Raw genomic sequence first — 16,290 nt, 5'->3', positions numbered from 1 at the left:
CATTTTCTCATTCGTTGAATATTTTATTTATATAAAACGAAAGTCGGCGTCATAGTTCGAATTTAGTAACCTCAGAGTTTTTCTAGTAATGGTGGTACGTCCAAATACGCCAGATATCATATAATTTGACTATTAAGATGTATTCGTAGTACTTACCACCCTGTTACGATGTGCTCCTGTCATTATTTTATAGTGTCTAGTCGTTAGATACTGAAACCCATAGTGTCATTACATGTGGAATATCAATTATGCATCGCCGAGGCTAGTAAACCGATTCCAGTTAAGGTATAAGTTGTGTCCATAAAGGGGGCAGGGGTCGTCAACATGCACTAAGGGGGCACAACATTGTTTTTAATACACCTTCAAAGTTTTAAAGTAGGAAAGAGAGCGTTTTTAGAGGCTTTTTGGGATTTAATACTCCTCTGTCTGGCCACGAAGTGATGGAAAAATATTTTGTTAAAAATTTGACGTTAAACAGAACGTTAGACACGAATATCATCGCATATAAGACTTTATGAATTTATGAATATAGACGGAAAAGCGATCCGTGTAGGAACATTTTTAATATGTTAGGTTGTATACTATATACACTCCTTACATCGTACATAATTAATATCTATCGAGTTCTTAGGCTTTCGCAATTGTTGTACATAGCAAATGAAACTATTTTTCCGGATTTAAATCGCGTATAATTGTTTTTTCAAACAAACCAACGTTTTGGGCCCTTTACAAGTCCCATGGTCACGGTTGACTGCTTATGTCTAATATTAATGCAAATCACTCTATTTTTTCACTATAGTTACAAAAATTATTGATTAAATACCTTATTTTTAATTTTACAAAGGAACATTCCAATTTACGCCACATTACGTTTTACAAATTATTTTATTGAATAAATTTTTATTAAGTTCAATTTATTATTAATTAATAATAGAAAATAGAAAAAAAATAAAAAGTATTAATTCAAGATAGTATGGGATGGTAGTTTGGACCACCTCAATTCTTTTAGTACTAAGATCCAATTTACTATTGAACAAGAGAATTGTGGTACTTTAGCTTTCTTAGATGTTTTAATTAAAAGAAATCCTAATAACACCTTAAGTCATACTGTATTTCGTAAGAAAACCCATACAGGTAGGTTATTCTCTGATGACTGTACAACCTCAGTCAACCGTGACTGAGGACCTGTAAAGGGCCCGAAACGTTGATTTGTTTGAAAAAACAAATATACGCGATTTAAATCCGGAAAAATAGTTTCTTTTCCTATAATTAATGTGATTATATTAATTTTACAAAGGTAGTTAAGTCATTTTTTTTATTAATGTTTGTGGTATCTTATTTATTTATAAAGTACTACCGAGACATTGAGACGCATTGCCATGCCGTATCGTCTAAAGTCAAAACATCATTTTTCACAACGTGGAGTTAGTTTGTATTTTTCTTGCGTGTGCTATAAAGTAATCTATTAGTTCTCTCAAAAAGTCCTTCGTTTACACCACACCACATCAACCAACAGAGTACTAGGTACATCCGTTCAGAATGTTACAATTAAAATTAGACTTTGTTGCAACGTCTATAAAAGGCACAACAGCCCGAGTTACAAGTTTGTTGCATTAGTGCCTACGTGTCATTTCCGTTCGTGCTTTACTTGGGCGGAGGATTGTATGTTTATTTAATAAGCCATTGATTTTCCTCAACTACTGGTCTTTATAAGTATTGTATTGAATTTTAATATAAAAATATAATATGGTCATGCTTAATAAAAAATAATTGTAATCAGATCTTGGTTGATCTCGTAGCGTGCCAGCCAATGTGCAGAATAGAAAGAGCCACGCACACGAACCATTTCAATCTATTTTCGACTCTAAGTAATTCAAAATCAGTTTGACGACTGCCATTTCAATTATTTTATCGGCGTAGTTGACGGACCTTTTCTGAGTTCGGTATCTTTTCTCGTGCATGTTTTTAAAAGAATAATTATAAAAGATACCTATATTTAGTTGCTACCGTGGCTCATCTAGGCAATTGGTTTCGTATATGGAGAATCAAGGGTAATCTGAGGCGCTGCTCTTCATTCGAAACACCAGTTGTAAGGTGCAAACTCTATCCTTGTGTCATTAATTTACCACCTATTTGCACGTAGCGTTTTGCTTCCTTCTTCCAGTGCGAACGGCAGAGGAATGCAGGAACAGGAACAGATCCGGCAATGTATTCCACATTACCGGCTGTGTTTCTGTGTAGTCAAGACTAAAGTGAATGTTCTTTTTTATCAAAATCGACATATTACAGCTTGGTACTTCCCAGGACTAATTAAACTGCCCTCGGAACGAAAAAGGGCACAATTCATATTTTATCAAAATTGAGATACATAGGTACATTCACACACAGCTGTTCAATATTTAAGCTCAAAGGGCATGACTGACTTCAGTAATCAGATTTTTTACTATAAAAAGTTATATTTTGTAGGGGATAGTGCAAATCCGCTATGTAGCATTGGTAGAAGGCGCGTATCTGCACTGAACCAAAATGTACAGGAGAGGAATTTAACGATATGACTTTGTTATTTCAATGGCTACGGTTTTCATTTTTGCACAGTAAGCAATATTTTATGTTGTCTACAAACTGACAACAATAGGTTCCCGTAAATCACACTGATTTGGTTGCCACGATGAATACGCGGATTTAATTTGACCACTACATTACCGAAATGGAAATTCATAATACAATGCTAGTTACATAATTACACCATCCCCGACGATTTGACGTTTATTACGTTAAAAATACTAATATCAAAGAAGTTTACTTAGTAATGTACGGAACAGTGTTCTTATTTTGTAGTTCAATTACAATGTAATATTACAAAAAATTGAATAAAATTGTGCCCTTTACTTCTATTTGCGAGTCAAGTATTAAGAGTTATATTGAAGTTAGCTATGCCCGTTATAGGCAGGTCCAATTTTTTTCTACTAATTTAGAAGAGAAAATGAAGGTTTTTTTTTAAAAACAACTAATTAAAATACAATGAAAGTTTCGTTAAATGTATTTATAACATAAAAATACATTTACAATTTGGCCACGAATTAAGAATTTGCTGCTTGTGACTTTCTTTCTTCCAGAATTCTTCCTTCTTAAAGCAGTACAGAAAACTGATTCTGTCCTAAAATATCCGATACGTAAATACGCTCACGCGATTCATGCGTCACTGGAAGCATACCACACCTAGAGGTGCCGGTGATGATTTTATACCGATTTATAGGATATCGGAGTTATAACAGGTAAAAGAACCTAATACTAATTGCTATTTCGGTAACTACTCTAGCAAACCATAAAGTTTTTAATGCCTGGGTCTGTCATTAAAAAAAAATAAACAACTTCAAAAATACGTCACGACAATCGTGTGTGTTATTGTTTGGGCTGGTGATATCGGTGTTTATTTATTGAAAACATACCGTAAGTTGCGTTTTTTAAGTTTACCCTGAATATAAATGTTTATAAACTATACTTTAAGGAGTAATTTCATGGTAAACATTAGAACCACTCAAACGGAATATTATCATATTTACCCAAGTACACGAAAAATTTTATTAGTGCTTTTTAAGTGCAGGATTTGCGGTGTATTACTGCATTTTATTTGAGATGTTTTTGTTGTAGTACGGTGGGTATTTATTTAGCAATGCAGAATAATAATTTTTATTTTTTAAAACTTGTATTTAAACTGAATCCTTTTCTAATTTGCGAAACCAAATAGCCGCCATTTTGCGGTAGGGTGAGCGCATCGCGTGAGCGGATACGTACGATAAAAAACGAATTATTTACCCGCAAAAAAGAATTAAAATTAATGTATATGTTTATTATAGACACTTAAACAATGTCCCAAATATATTTAAAAATAAAATGGAAAAAATAATTTAATATTTTAGAATAAAAAATTATGTTGGCTAGCTCACATAAAGAGTGTCTCATTTTGAGTTAAGTATATATCTTTTGATTGTTTCTTACAATATTCTAACGACGGTTTTTTTGACGTGTAGAGAATCAAATTCAGTAATGTTATAAATATTAAATTTCATATATTTTGATTTACAACACTTTGGCAATTGCAGTGCGATATAACCTTTAATTAAAAACAATGAGAATCGCGAATCTACGGGGTATGGTAACCGCTTCCACTACCTAGTAGGGTTTATTGGAGGCCAGTTGTTGAACCGCATTGGCTCTGCGTTGATAATATTGCTGTAAATCCAATTTCTTACTTTCACTATATTTAAAGCACCTTATTTACGACTATATAAATTATTTCATTCTAAATCAACGCAAAGGGAAACAAGAGATCTTAAACACTCTGTTTCTGTAAACATTTGTATTTTTTTATAGAGGGTTGTGTAGTCTCGGGAGAATTAGGAGGGTGAGAACTCTTTAATAATTAAGTAGAAAGTGAAAATGTTTGCGAGGTTTTCGGATGCTCAAAATTACTAAGTTTGTACGATTGACAGATGTATTTGAAACTTTTTATAATGAATTAGAGTTTGGAGAGTGCGCTTTGTCATTTAAGTTACGGCAAAGTAACTTTTTGAGCCATTGTCTGTAGTTCTGTGAACTTTGATATAATCTTCAAATGAAGAAATACGGAATTGTACGAATTCAGTAGTGTAAATATCAAATAGATTGAAAAAGTCTTGTTCTTAAGAATCGATATAATTTCAAATATCTTTGGTTGATTCTTAAGATTTTGGATAAAGTGTATAAGTAAAATTGAAATGAAAAAAGTGAAAACACAATTCTTAAAAATTTTCATGATTAAGAAAAAAACACAATATTATCTCGAAATTTTACAAGTAACCGCTGGATTCAATAGTTAATTTACCAATGATTTTTTTTAATATCAACTGAACTAGATAGAACACGTAATAGTATAAGATACACATTTTTCCAATAGCTTTAATTTCGTTTTTAAAAAAATTAATTCTGAAATAAAACCAGTGAACCAATTCAGTATGGAAAAATTTTGAACCGACGTAGCATCGACTCGTAATGGTGGTAGACTGGTGGCAGAATGGTCATTTCTCAATTGAGAGTTCGATTATGGCGACATGCGCATATGACTTGAACTTGTAAGTTACGCGCGTTTCTAAATGTTTAGTGGACATACCGTTTTTTTTTAAATTTATTTAATTATTACCAAGGTGAAGGAAAACGTAGTGTTTAAAACCCGTACCTCGAAAAAGGTCGACAACCCTTAGAAAACCAGTGAAGTCCCAAAGACTTTTTTTGTAATTGTATATTATATTTATTTTATAATTTAATTTGTTAATACAGTAAACATAAGTAATGTAAGTACACTAAAAAAAACAGTAAATTAATAATAATTGTCTTAACTTTCATGCTCATATCATGGCATGTTCACTTGTAATTGGTTAAGCATTTTAATTGTAATACCCTGTTGAATGTGTGTAAAATATTGTTGTAACCGAATGTATTAAGCGTTGGTGAATTTAAATAAATAAATAAATAAATAAAGATTCTATGAGAACGTACATTAGTGTTACTTTTCTTATGGCACCAATTGACAGGACGAACAAGCCGTGCGCCTGGTGGTAAGCGACACGCTTGTCCATAATTGTTGCAGTACCTCTCAGAGCTTTTAAACGCAAAGATTTGAAGGGCACTGCCTCGGCGCCCGTCACCATGAGACATAAGTTGATAAGTCCCATTCCACAAGGCGCTCTACTTCTATTATTGTACCTAGAGAGACTTCTACTAATGTACTCTCATCGACAATTATGATAATTGGACTATCTTTTTTTACTAATGGTTTTGGAATGAGTATATTGCACCTCCTTTTTCGTGTTACCGCAATTAATTACCATCCCATTTACAAACATAATTGTGTAACAAAAGCTGTTGTTTGCAAAATTTGCGTTAACGTAATTTTTGTTTGAAATTAGATAAATTCTCCTGTAATAAAAGTGACGAGAGCAGTAAAAGAATGATTGGATCATAGCTCATATAGCTGCTTCTTAAAAATAGTGACTCAAATAAAAATAGTTCCCTTTTAAGTTATTGCACAGTTGTATTCAAGTGCTAAATAAAAAAAGACATTGAGTCAACCGACGGTTAAAATAATGAGATCACAATTTTTGGCCGGTATACGATTTGCCGACTTTGTATGCGAGTCGATGCCTCAGTTATTTTTTAATTTTTTTTGGAGAATTTGGTGTTTTTTCAGGTAGGCCACTATTCTCGAAAACCATTTTAAAAGTGTCAACTGCCGACCGTGCCACGTGTAACCGTGTAATATTGAGTGGAGAATAAAAAAGCATATCATAGCAAGAAACCTGTGGCAAGTAACCATTACTAACCACGAAAGTATTTATATAATTTTTATTTTTAACAACGTCACCAAGTTAAAATACATTAAATATACACTTAAGTTTACACTTTGGACATAAAGAAAAGAAAGAAAGAAAGAAAAGCTTATTCGGCTTTTACCAATAAATATACAAAAAATAAAAATAATATTAATCTAAATTAAATAAAATAATAAACAATTTTTGAAAAATATTAGTAAATTCATGATAATAGCCGAAAAGGCTAGCCAGCTCAGCTTAATGCTGGTCATAGCCACAACACTGATTTTCAGCTGGAGTCTGAGAAAAGGCGGATGGCTATGCCTGTTTGAGAAAAACTGAAAATAATAACAAGTATTTGATCTGTAACCTAAACATTTAAAACAACAATACCCAAGTTAGAATAAAATTATAATAGTATGTAGTGTGCTCTTAAACAATATAAAGTAACAAAATTACTAATGATAAGAATAATGTCTGAGCTTTGGTAACTGATGACGGCATTATGTGTTCTATTAGCGTAAACTCTTAATTATTTTGCGTAAGCCAGATAACGAAGACAGCTTTAGCTTTTTAGCCATAACTTACATGGCGCTAAATTTATATCTTAAATGTAAACTCGAGCGTATTACAGACTGTAGGTACCTACAGTCTGTAACACGCTCGAGTAACAGAGAGCATACTGTAACAAAAAGGCTCGTGGCAGGAAATAAAACCCTTATTTCCACAGGTTTAGAACACACCTAAAAGTAGCTTTGGACTAACATATATTTTTCGATTTTGTGCTTGAAATACATTCGTACATTGTAAGAATAAATCTCCATTAATATTCCCCTAATAGGCACTTTTCAATGTAGAGCGACACATGGGCATTTAGAAAATTCCGACACGTACTAAAAGAGCTTTAGTGTATGAATCATACTCTAGAACAGTAAAGTGCGCGCAAATTGCGTACCCCATAAATAGTGGCTGACTAAACAGCCGTTCCAACAGTTCGAAATTCGAAACAATTTCTTTTTTTTTATTATTCCATTTTTATATTGTCATTCGTACGTTTTTTTTATAAATACCAGACACACAGTTGAATTCGATTTTGTGAATTCCATCTTCGTTTTGTGTTTATTTTTTTATTTACTCTATTTGATTGAAAACATCGCTATTACTTTTCCACTGCACGATATTACCAAAACAAAATTTTGGTTAACGTTTTGCTTTTGAACTCTAACTGAAATGCATGAACGATTGAGTTCCACCACACTATTTCCATGTGGTTTTTGCTTGTTTGACTGGCTTTGATATTTCAATTACTTTGTGGATATATTACGCTAACTATTCTCAAACAAGGAAAATAGGAAATGGGTTTCAAAACAATTGACTATTCATACCTAGCTAGTAAAAGAAAATAGTTTTAAAACCGTAAATGCAAAACTTTTGTTCGGAAATTGGCCCACGACACTTTGAGATTAAGTGTTGTGGAGCCTAAGCGTCTAACGTTAACCATAAAAAAGTTAAAACGAGAAGAACTTACTTTAATATGTACGGTTTTGCAATGATGAAAACTGTACACCCCCATTTGATACACTTTTTACGATATAATAATAACAATAATGTGTTAGACAATTAAACTAAATGTCTGGTCTGAGACTAAGAAATACCTTGTACTATGAGAATCAGAGCAAAGGCCGAGGCACTATCCAGGAGATCTAAAACAGAACTAATTTAGAAAAGTTCATTTCCCAAATGGTTCTAACGGAAATCGAAGCCGCGACCTCCTCAACGAGCGCCCGCAGAGCTATTTATTGGGTCACCGAGTTCGTCTAAGATTATCTTATACATACATACCACATATTCTCGTATAGTTAAGTACTTTTCTTGTTCAAGGCTTTTCAATAGTACCTTGGTTGCCAGTCAACTTCTTGAGTGTATTCATGGGCATTATTAAGAGCGGTTACATACGACGACTTCTAGCTGTAATGCAAACGCGATACAGTAACGATGCAGCCGCTATTCGTTTACCTTTACACACGCGTTTGATGTTAAGCAGCGATACAAGCGCAATGCAAGCGCGCGTCTGCATCGATCGCTACACTTGAGATTGTGTAACCGTGTGTGTAACTGTAACTCTTAGAAGAACCCTGAAAAAGATATATTATGATAACAACGCGAACTGGCCACATACACCAGAAGGTTGAATGGAAATCAAATGACCATTGAAGGCATTCTTTGTTCAATTTAATAGTTCTGGTATATATGGCCAGACCATCATGTGAAAATTGTTATCATAATCTAACCTTTTTTAGCGTTCTTTTTAATATGTCCCAGAGTGTATGTCTCATAGACTTAATTAGCCTTTAAGCTGCCTTTGTGAGTCAGAAATATAAGCTATTATTATTATAACGGTAGTAAATATAGAATTAATTCCTCTCTTTAAATATCAATTAAGTAAGTGAACGAAATAACAAAGCTACGGTGGACGTAATGGCGGACGATCGAGTGCAAAGCAAATGACAATATTTCAAAAGCCTGATGCGTCGGCGGCTCATCAGCTAATGGAATTATTTTCGATACCCTTGTTGATTGGTCTGTGTACTTAATATTATTATTTTTTATAAATAATCTGTTTTCATAAAGAATTTTACTTTTTGTTTCTCTGTCACATATATTTATTGTATTTTTTTTTATAATTGTGCCAAGTGACCATCAAGTCATGTGCCTGGTGTTAAGCGACACGCCTGTCCATAGAACTGGCATTGCGTCCGTCACCCTGAGACATAAATTGACAAGTTCCATGTGCCTGGCATATTACAGCACCCTTCAAACTCCACACATTTCCAATTGTTGTGTTTTATTTTCGACCTGCATATTCACAACTGTAACGCAGATATTAAAGTCGTAGTTGCATGCCGCCACAGGGATTAGAACCGTCGACTTCAATCGAGAAGCAATCATCTACCGACGACGCTACCACTTTCGTAAGATAATTAAATTAAGCGAGCGAACTACTGCACTGTCACTATAGTTTTAGGTCAAACTAAACTCCTGCCAACCTGAAACCAGATTTACGTTTGTCGTGCCGTGACGCGTCAGAACGATATCGTTTTCACATATTTAATATGGTTAGATTTATATTAGTGTGTCGCAATCTGACATGACGGCTTGTGTTGTGTGTATGAAACCGGTACCGTTCTGACGCGTCACGACATGACACGTCAGACTATAATGTAAATCCGGCGTAACCGTAATAGTAAAAAATGCGCTTTATCTATCTTTAATTATTTTTTATTTATTTATTGATCAAAATACAGATAAAGTAATTTTTATATAAATCAGTACAGAGTACTAAAAAACCGACCTTAAAAGTCAGTCATCCCCTAGTTTGCCACCCTTAGAGGTGGAATATTTTCTTCAAATTTAAATGGGACCACGTCTGAGGTACCCTCTTTCCAACAAAAAAGAATCATCAAAATCGATTCTCACAAAACAAAATACAGTCGAATTGAAAACAACTTTTCTCCTTTTTTAAAGTCGGTTAAAAAATAACCCCACCATGTTGAAACACGTCAAATCATCAGTCAATTACAACAGTTAGTGGAACCGCAGTCTTAAAACTGACAATTTATCTTAACACAGATACATAAGTTAGTGACTGGTTCTATTTGTACCACGCGTGCTATAGTTAAACATGATATCGATTTAGGGTATCAAGATCCAATATTTTAACGGCTGTGTATAAAAAGAATCTTATAACATGTGTAGGACGCCTACATTGCGGTTAAAATCAATTTTAACATGAATTATCTGTGATATAAATCAAACACCCACTGGTATACAATTATAACTCAACAGTAACGCGAGGTCTATTTGTTTAAGGTTCAGTATAAATGATACGGTTAGTAATTGTCACTTTTTAATAATAAAAAAAACCGACGTCAAAAGTTCGTGGAATTACATCTATTTGCCAAGTTTTACTGAAATCGGTTACTGGAAAGTGTGCGAAACCGGATTGATCCCCTAGTTTGCCACCCTTAGAGGTGGTATATTTTCTTCAAATTGAATTGGGACCAATACTGAGGTACCCTCTTTCCAACAAAAATAGATTCATCAAAATCGGTGCACAAAAAGTGTAATCGCGTAATTTATACACAAAAAAAGTACAGTCGAATTAAAAAAGAATATATCAGTAATCTGTACGTTATTTTCTTAGCACTACTTGAAACGTTTTTATATAGAATTTAGTTATGAAAAAATCGATTCTAGTTGAACCAATTCAACATCGATTGCTGTGGTCTCGGTGTCATCAATTGCAATATTGCTTCTGATTCTTCGACGCAAAAAGAAGATAGTTATAAGTTTGAAGCCTTTGTTTGTGTATCTAAGTGTATGTCTGTGTGTGGCATCGAATCTCCCAAACGGCTGGACAAAAGGTTTTTTTAACCGACTTGAAAAGTGGGGAAGGTTCTCAATTCGACTCTATTTTTTTACGTGTTTGTGTGTTACTCGTTCGCTCGGACATTTGGGAACCAATTTCGGTGATTCTTTTTTTGTTGGAAAGAGAGTACCTCAGTAGTGATCCGATTCAAATTTGAAGAAAATATCCACCTCTAATTAGGCAAATTAGGGGATAAATCTAGTCTACTGGATTTCATCTACTTTTCATAAACCGATTTCATTTATGAAAAGTACCAATTTTGATGTAGAAATACATCTCAATAATTGTTGAATAATAATATACTGCAAGCTGAAAGAGCATAACTGACATCAATAATCAGACTTTAAAACTGTTAAAACTCTAATATCAAAGGATTTTCATTAGCAGTGTACGGAACTGTGCCCTTATTATGTAGTTAAATTACAATGTAATAACATAAAAAAGGCTCAACTAAATTTGGTTTTTTTTTTAATAATAATAACATACACACTCAACATAGCCCCGCACTAGGGAAACCCTGTGTCGCGGGTGCCATGGACACACATATAGACAAGCACAATTTACACCCAAACTCACGAGAGAAACAAATGTAGGTCATACAAATATTTCTCCCGGCCCGGGAATCGAACCTGGGACCTCTGCGTGGCAGTCCGGCATGGAAACCGTTCGGCCACAGAGGCAGTTAATACAATTATGCCCTTTAGTTCTATTCGTCGGTGAAATATTAAAAGTTACATTTAAATTAGTTACGCCCTTTATATGCCAGACATTATATTTTTATATTTTTTTCTACTAAGTTAAAAGAGAAAATTGAGGTATTTTTAAAAACGGCTGACTAAAATACAATGGAAATTTATGTAGAAAATATTTGGTACATATTTATAACATACATAAGAAACAGATTCATCTCTAAATTTAGAATTCACTACGTGTGCTTTCTTTCTTCCGTAGGCAGAATATTCATTATACATCCACGTGTCCGATCGAACTGATATTTGGTATACTGTGCAACTCCTCAAAACGTGTGTGTGGGCTCATTAAATTGGTCTCGATGAGTAGTCATGTCACAGAATTTCAGGTTTTTTTAATTTTATAATACTGTGGTTGCGCCCCTTATTCCAACTCTTAAATTCCTATCCTAAGGTTGCCTGGAAGAAATTGCTACGTAGCAATAAGGCCGCCTGGTGTACTCTGTGGTACTTGCATTATTGTTCTGTGTTGTCATTGTAATTTTTAATAGGCAGATTTCATTCATTCTATGGTTTAATTTTTTTATATTTGTTATATTTGTTATTTCTTCGTCTTCACGATATGTCAATAATTTATTGTTATAATATATTATAGAAGAATTGCATTAAAGTCAAACAATTCAGATTAGCTTGCCAATTTTAGTAAAGAATGAACGCTGACTTACCATGTGCACCGTCCATCGTAAACCATATATCCTAGGCAAACCAATATCAGTAATTCATTCATTTGACTGAAGAAACTTTCATCTTTGAGACCATATTAAGTATATATGTCAGTAATAATCAGAAATCGTTACAGAGTAGATTTTCTAAACTTCAAGTAGTACATATAGAATCGATAATACCTCTCTCAATTACGAAAATATATGTAAAAATATTACTGTTTCGTTTTCCTATTTTTGCCTTTTATTCTGAAGCATTTATTTACGGGATTTCAGAGGGAGGTATTATTTTATTATTAACCACTCAATATGTATTACTTATAGCGGCAAATATAATCTGCCTACTAAGAAATCTTCTAATAATATTTTTTTTTTTAAATAAATCAAGTGTTAGCGAATCGTGACATTAATTAATTCTATTTTCTTAGAGAACTTACTTTGCGTCATTAAGAATTAGTTTTATCGAAATAAGAAATAAATCGATATCACCATCATCGATATCAAAGGAAATCTGTCAGGATGTGTGGATGTGGATCTGATGAATGGTGGCCACCATTGTGAAAAACATATTTGACGAGAACGTAGGTGGTTTTGTTTTGTTTGGATTTATAGTGAAAAGATGTCTTAATATAATTTGTAACAGTCACTGGAGTTTCATATCTGTGTCTACTATAAAAAGTTTATAATAGTAAAAATTGTTAAAATCAACTTCCAAATGTGTGTGAAAAAAAAAACGTCACCCTGTAATATTATTATTGCTGACATAAACTTTCTGTTTGCGCTATGCAATGATCATTGGTTTCGACACTATAAAAACAAATTACACGTATTAACTATTTACATTTCATTACGGACCCCTAAAATCGTATAAAATTACAAAAGCCGTAAGTTATCCGGTAACAAAATGATTGATCGACCGAAAATTATTGTTTCGACGCGTTCTCGCTCATTATGCAATAGATTTATTCAATAGTGGCCTAGTGATGTCTACTTATGTTATGATTCAATACACCAATCATTCTGTTCATAAATCAGATAATACGTATGAGATGTTAACGTTTCAGTTACAATTTGAATTACGACGAATCATGTTGATTCATAAATAGATACACAAATGTAATTTTTTGAACGTTTTTGTTATTGACGGATCTTGTCCCGTTGCACTGGAGGCGATATTCGAACAAAAGTGTATTGCTTGATGTGCTGTACTGGACTGTCCATACATTTTCAAAGTGTGTGTGTGAAAAAAAAATTTATGTGTGAAGGAAGCGAAAGAGGTGTGTTAGGACCAGTGGGTGATGGTCCTCAGTGTCTACCTACCCCCATCGGGCGACTTTTGTGTTACTATTTATTTCAATTTCGAGTCTATATGAATCATAGTATACACTTTTACTACATTAAGATTGTATTTTTTAAACGACTTAAATAAAAGGGGAGGTTCTCAATTAGGCTGTATGTCGTTTTTGTATATATGTTACGCGGTAACCGATTTTGATAATTCTTTTTTGTTGGAAAAGGGGTACCTCGGTGGTGGTCCCATTTAAATTTAAAGAAAATATTCCACTTTTAAGGGTGGCAGACTAGGGAATGAATCTGGATTCGCGCACTGTCCGGTGACCGATTGCAATAAAACTTGGCAAATAGATGTAATTCCATGAACTTTTGAGATCGATTGAGATTATTTACAAAATGCTTGGTCCCGTTTGTGTTTTAAAGTCACTGTCTCTTAATTCAAATACTAGTGTTTTAATTTTAGAAGACTAGTACAATAATAATTATATAATTATTATTATGATGAAATATGACGTTTATATGACTTTTTTAATTGTATTACAGCATCTCTAGGATTCGTGACGGGTTAACACATACCGGACATAACCGGACTCGTATTCGAATTTGTCCGTGTTGGTATATTTTTATCTATCTGCGATAAACATTGGCATTAACATTTGTTAGGCTTAAAAGTTTAGAACAATCTACTGTGGAGTATGTGATTTTCTTAAATAGATTAGTTAATTAAAATCATATTTTAGAAAGTAATGTACTTATTATACCTTTGTGGATGTTGCAATTAAGGAAATCTACCGTAAACTGATCTAAAGAAACATTTTTGAATAAACGCTGGTTATGCACCAATCAATGCCTTATTCTCAAATGAGTCAAATCTTTTGATACACAAGATCTCTCAACTATTAAGTTACAATTAAGCATGTTTTACGGTCAATAGTCAAGCGAAAAACAATTTAAAGGTACGGTCCGATTCAAAATGCTAATCTGTTTATCCTTGTCTTATAAAATAATAGAGCCCAGTTTGATTTGATTGCACATTAATTAATGGGAGGTCAAAGTTATAATAGTTATTAGAATAATATAAACGTAGTATATGCATATTTGTAGTAAACCTAATAGGACTTAGTGGCATGAAACCATTCATCATTAATCCATTCATGCATCCCACTGCTGGACGCGGGTCTCCCCTCAGGTGAGTGTTTTAGGCCATAGGCCGCCTCGCTTGCCCAATGCGGGTTCGTATGCGGAAACGTATCCCCGTTTTTTGAGGTGAACCTTCTTCCACGTGTAGGTTTCGTCCGTAATATCCCACGATCTCTAAACAAGAGTTAATTTTCAAAATTTGGTTTTGTTTTCCTCATTTTGAGTTCCATGGCAAAACAGACACGATGGAAATTGCAAAAGGATAATAAATTATTCCCTTGATTAGAATAATACCTAAGAAGCGAGCCGCAAACTCGGCTATCAAAGTGTTGTGGAATCGTAAGAAGGGCGTCAGATAACGGCGGAAGTCCACTTTGGCTGAATATTCCATTAAGGCTAGCGACGAAGAGTATAAATTATTCGCTTTTTTTGCTAGTGACGCGTGGAATTTGAATTTGAATAAAAATTTCAAGAACATCAAACACGAGTCGGGGTATGGTGACATTTACACTACTGTGTACAGGGATAGCTCAATAATTTTCTGAAAGAGTTCGTCCAGAGACGTACTGCCACCTGACCTATTTCTGCCGTCAAACTATAATGCAAGCATTACTGCGTTCCAATTTTGAAGGGCAAGATGTTTGTAAAATTACAGACGAGAGAAATAAATGTAGGCCATACAAATATGTCTCCCGGCCCGGGAATCATATAATCCGGCATGGTAACTATTCGTTGGCCACGGAGGCATTATTGTGTCTTAGTGCGCCCTCAGATATTTGCCATTTAAACTCTGTTTTCATTGATTGTCACGACGTTTGACCATGATATTTGATAATGTTTGTGAATTTACTACACTAATTTGTTATAATTATTAATACAAAGATCGAACACTAACAAATAGATGCTTCGATCCGACTGGATTCGAACCAGTGTTGTCCAGCAAACCGTGCTAGACTCTTTGTCAACTAAGTCACGGAACGAACCAACGGACCTTACAAATTTTGCTATGTGTTTGTTTTTAACGCTTGATTAGTTGACGTGCGTGTGCGATACGTCCGTTCACACCGATATCCTGAAGCCGTGGTAGCCCAACAGTACGACGTATAAAAGGGTTGATGGTGACACTGATACCCTGCGTCGTAATGGCCGAAGCGCAGCGTACCAATTTTCTATACACCACAAATACCTTATGTCTTTTACATTACAGTTACTTCTTCCATTAAAATATGGGGCTAATTGTATAGCGTGTAAAGAGATTCAATGAAATGTCTGGAGTTCGAAACGCACAAAAAGGTACTCGCATCAAAAGTGATTCCACACATTAAAGACAAAATTGACTGTGACTTGTAACATGTGACATCGTCCTAATTGTAGGGCTTATAATCTATTTTTGAACATCAGACTGATTTTCAAGTTTTGTAACTAGGCAGTACTATGACAAAATAGAACTATAATGCTTTAGTCACAATGCAATAAGTTGCCAGTCACCAACTATAGACGTGTTAAATGACGTTTGGTTGTTTTGAAATACGTGTTTGCTTTTGATAACATTTATTTATTTATTTATGTATTCCATCACGTACAGTACAGAAAATAGCATCCCCAATAAATATACCTCCACAACGTACTCCCCATTAATACACATTACAGTTATACGGGACGTCATACGG

The 16,290-nt window shown here is 34.0% G+C and overlaps 1 protein-coding gene across 1 annotated transcript in view; it reads left to right on the top strand.

Moving 5' to 3' along the window:
• The window catches only part of LOC113239623 (acyl-CoA:lysophosphatidylglycerol acyltransferase 1-like), a 542,108-nt gene that overhangs the window by 263,396 nt on the left and 262,422 nt on the right, over positions 1-16,290 (top strand). The gene's annotated exons all lie outside the window — the stretch shown is intronic.

Source organism: Hyposmocoma kahamanoa, unplaced genomic scaffold (genome assembly GCF_003589595.1).
Source record: "Hyposmocoma kahamanoa isolate Upper Pololo Valley unplaced genomic scaffold, ASM358959v1 114, whole genome shotgun sequence".
NCBI classification, from domain to species: domain Eukaryota; kingdom Metazoa; phylum Arthropoda; class Insecta; order Lepidoptera; family Cosmopterigidae; genus Hyposmocoma; species Hyposmocoma kahamanoa.
This window is presented reverse-complemented; position numbering and strand designations above follow the sequence as displayed.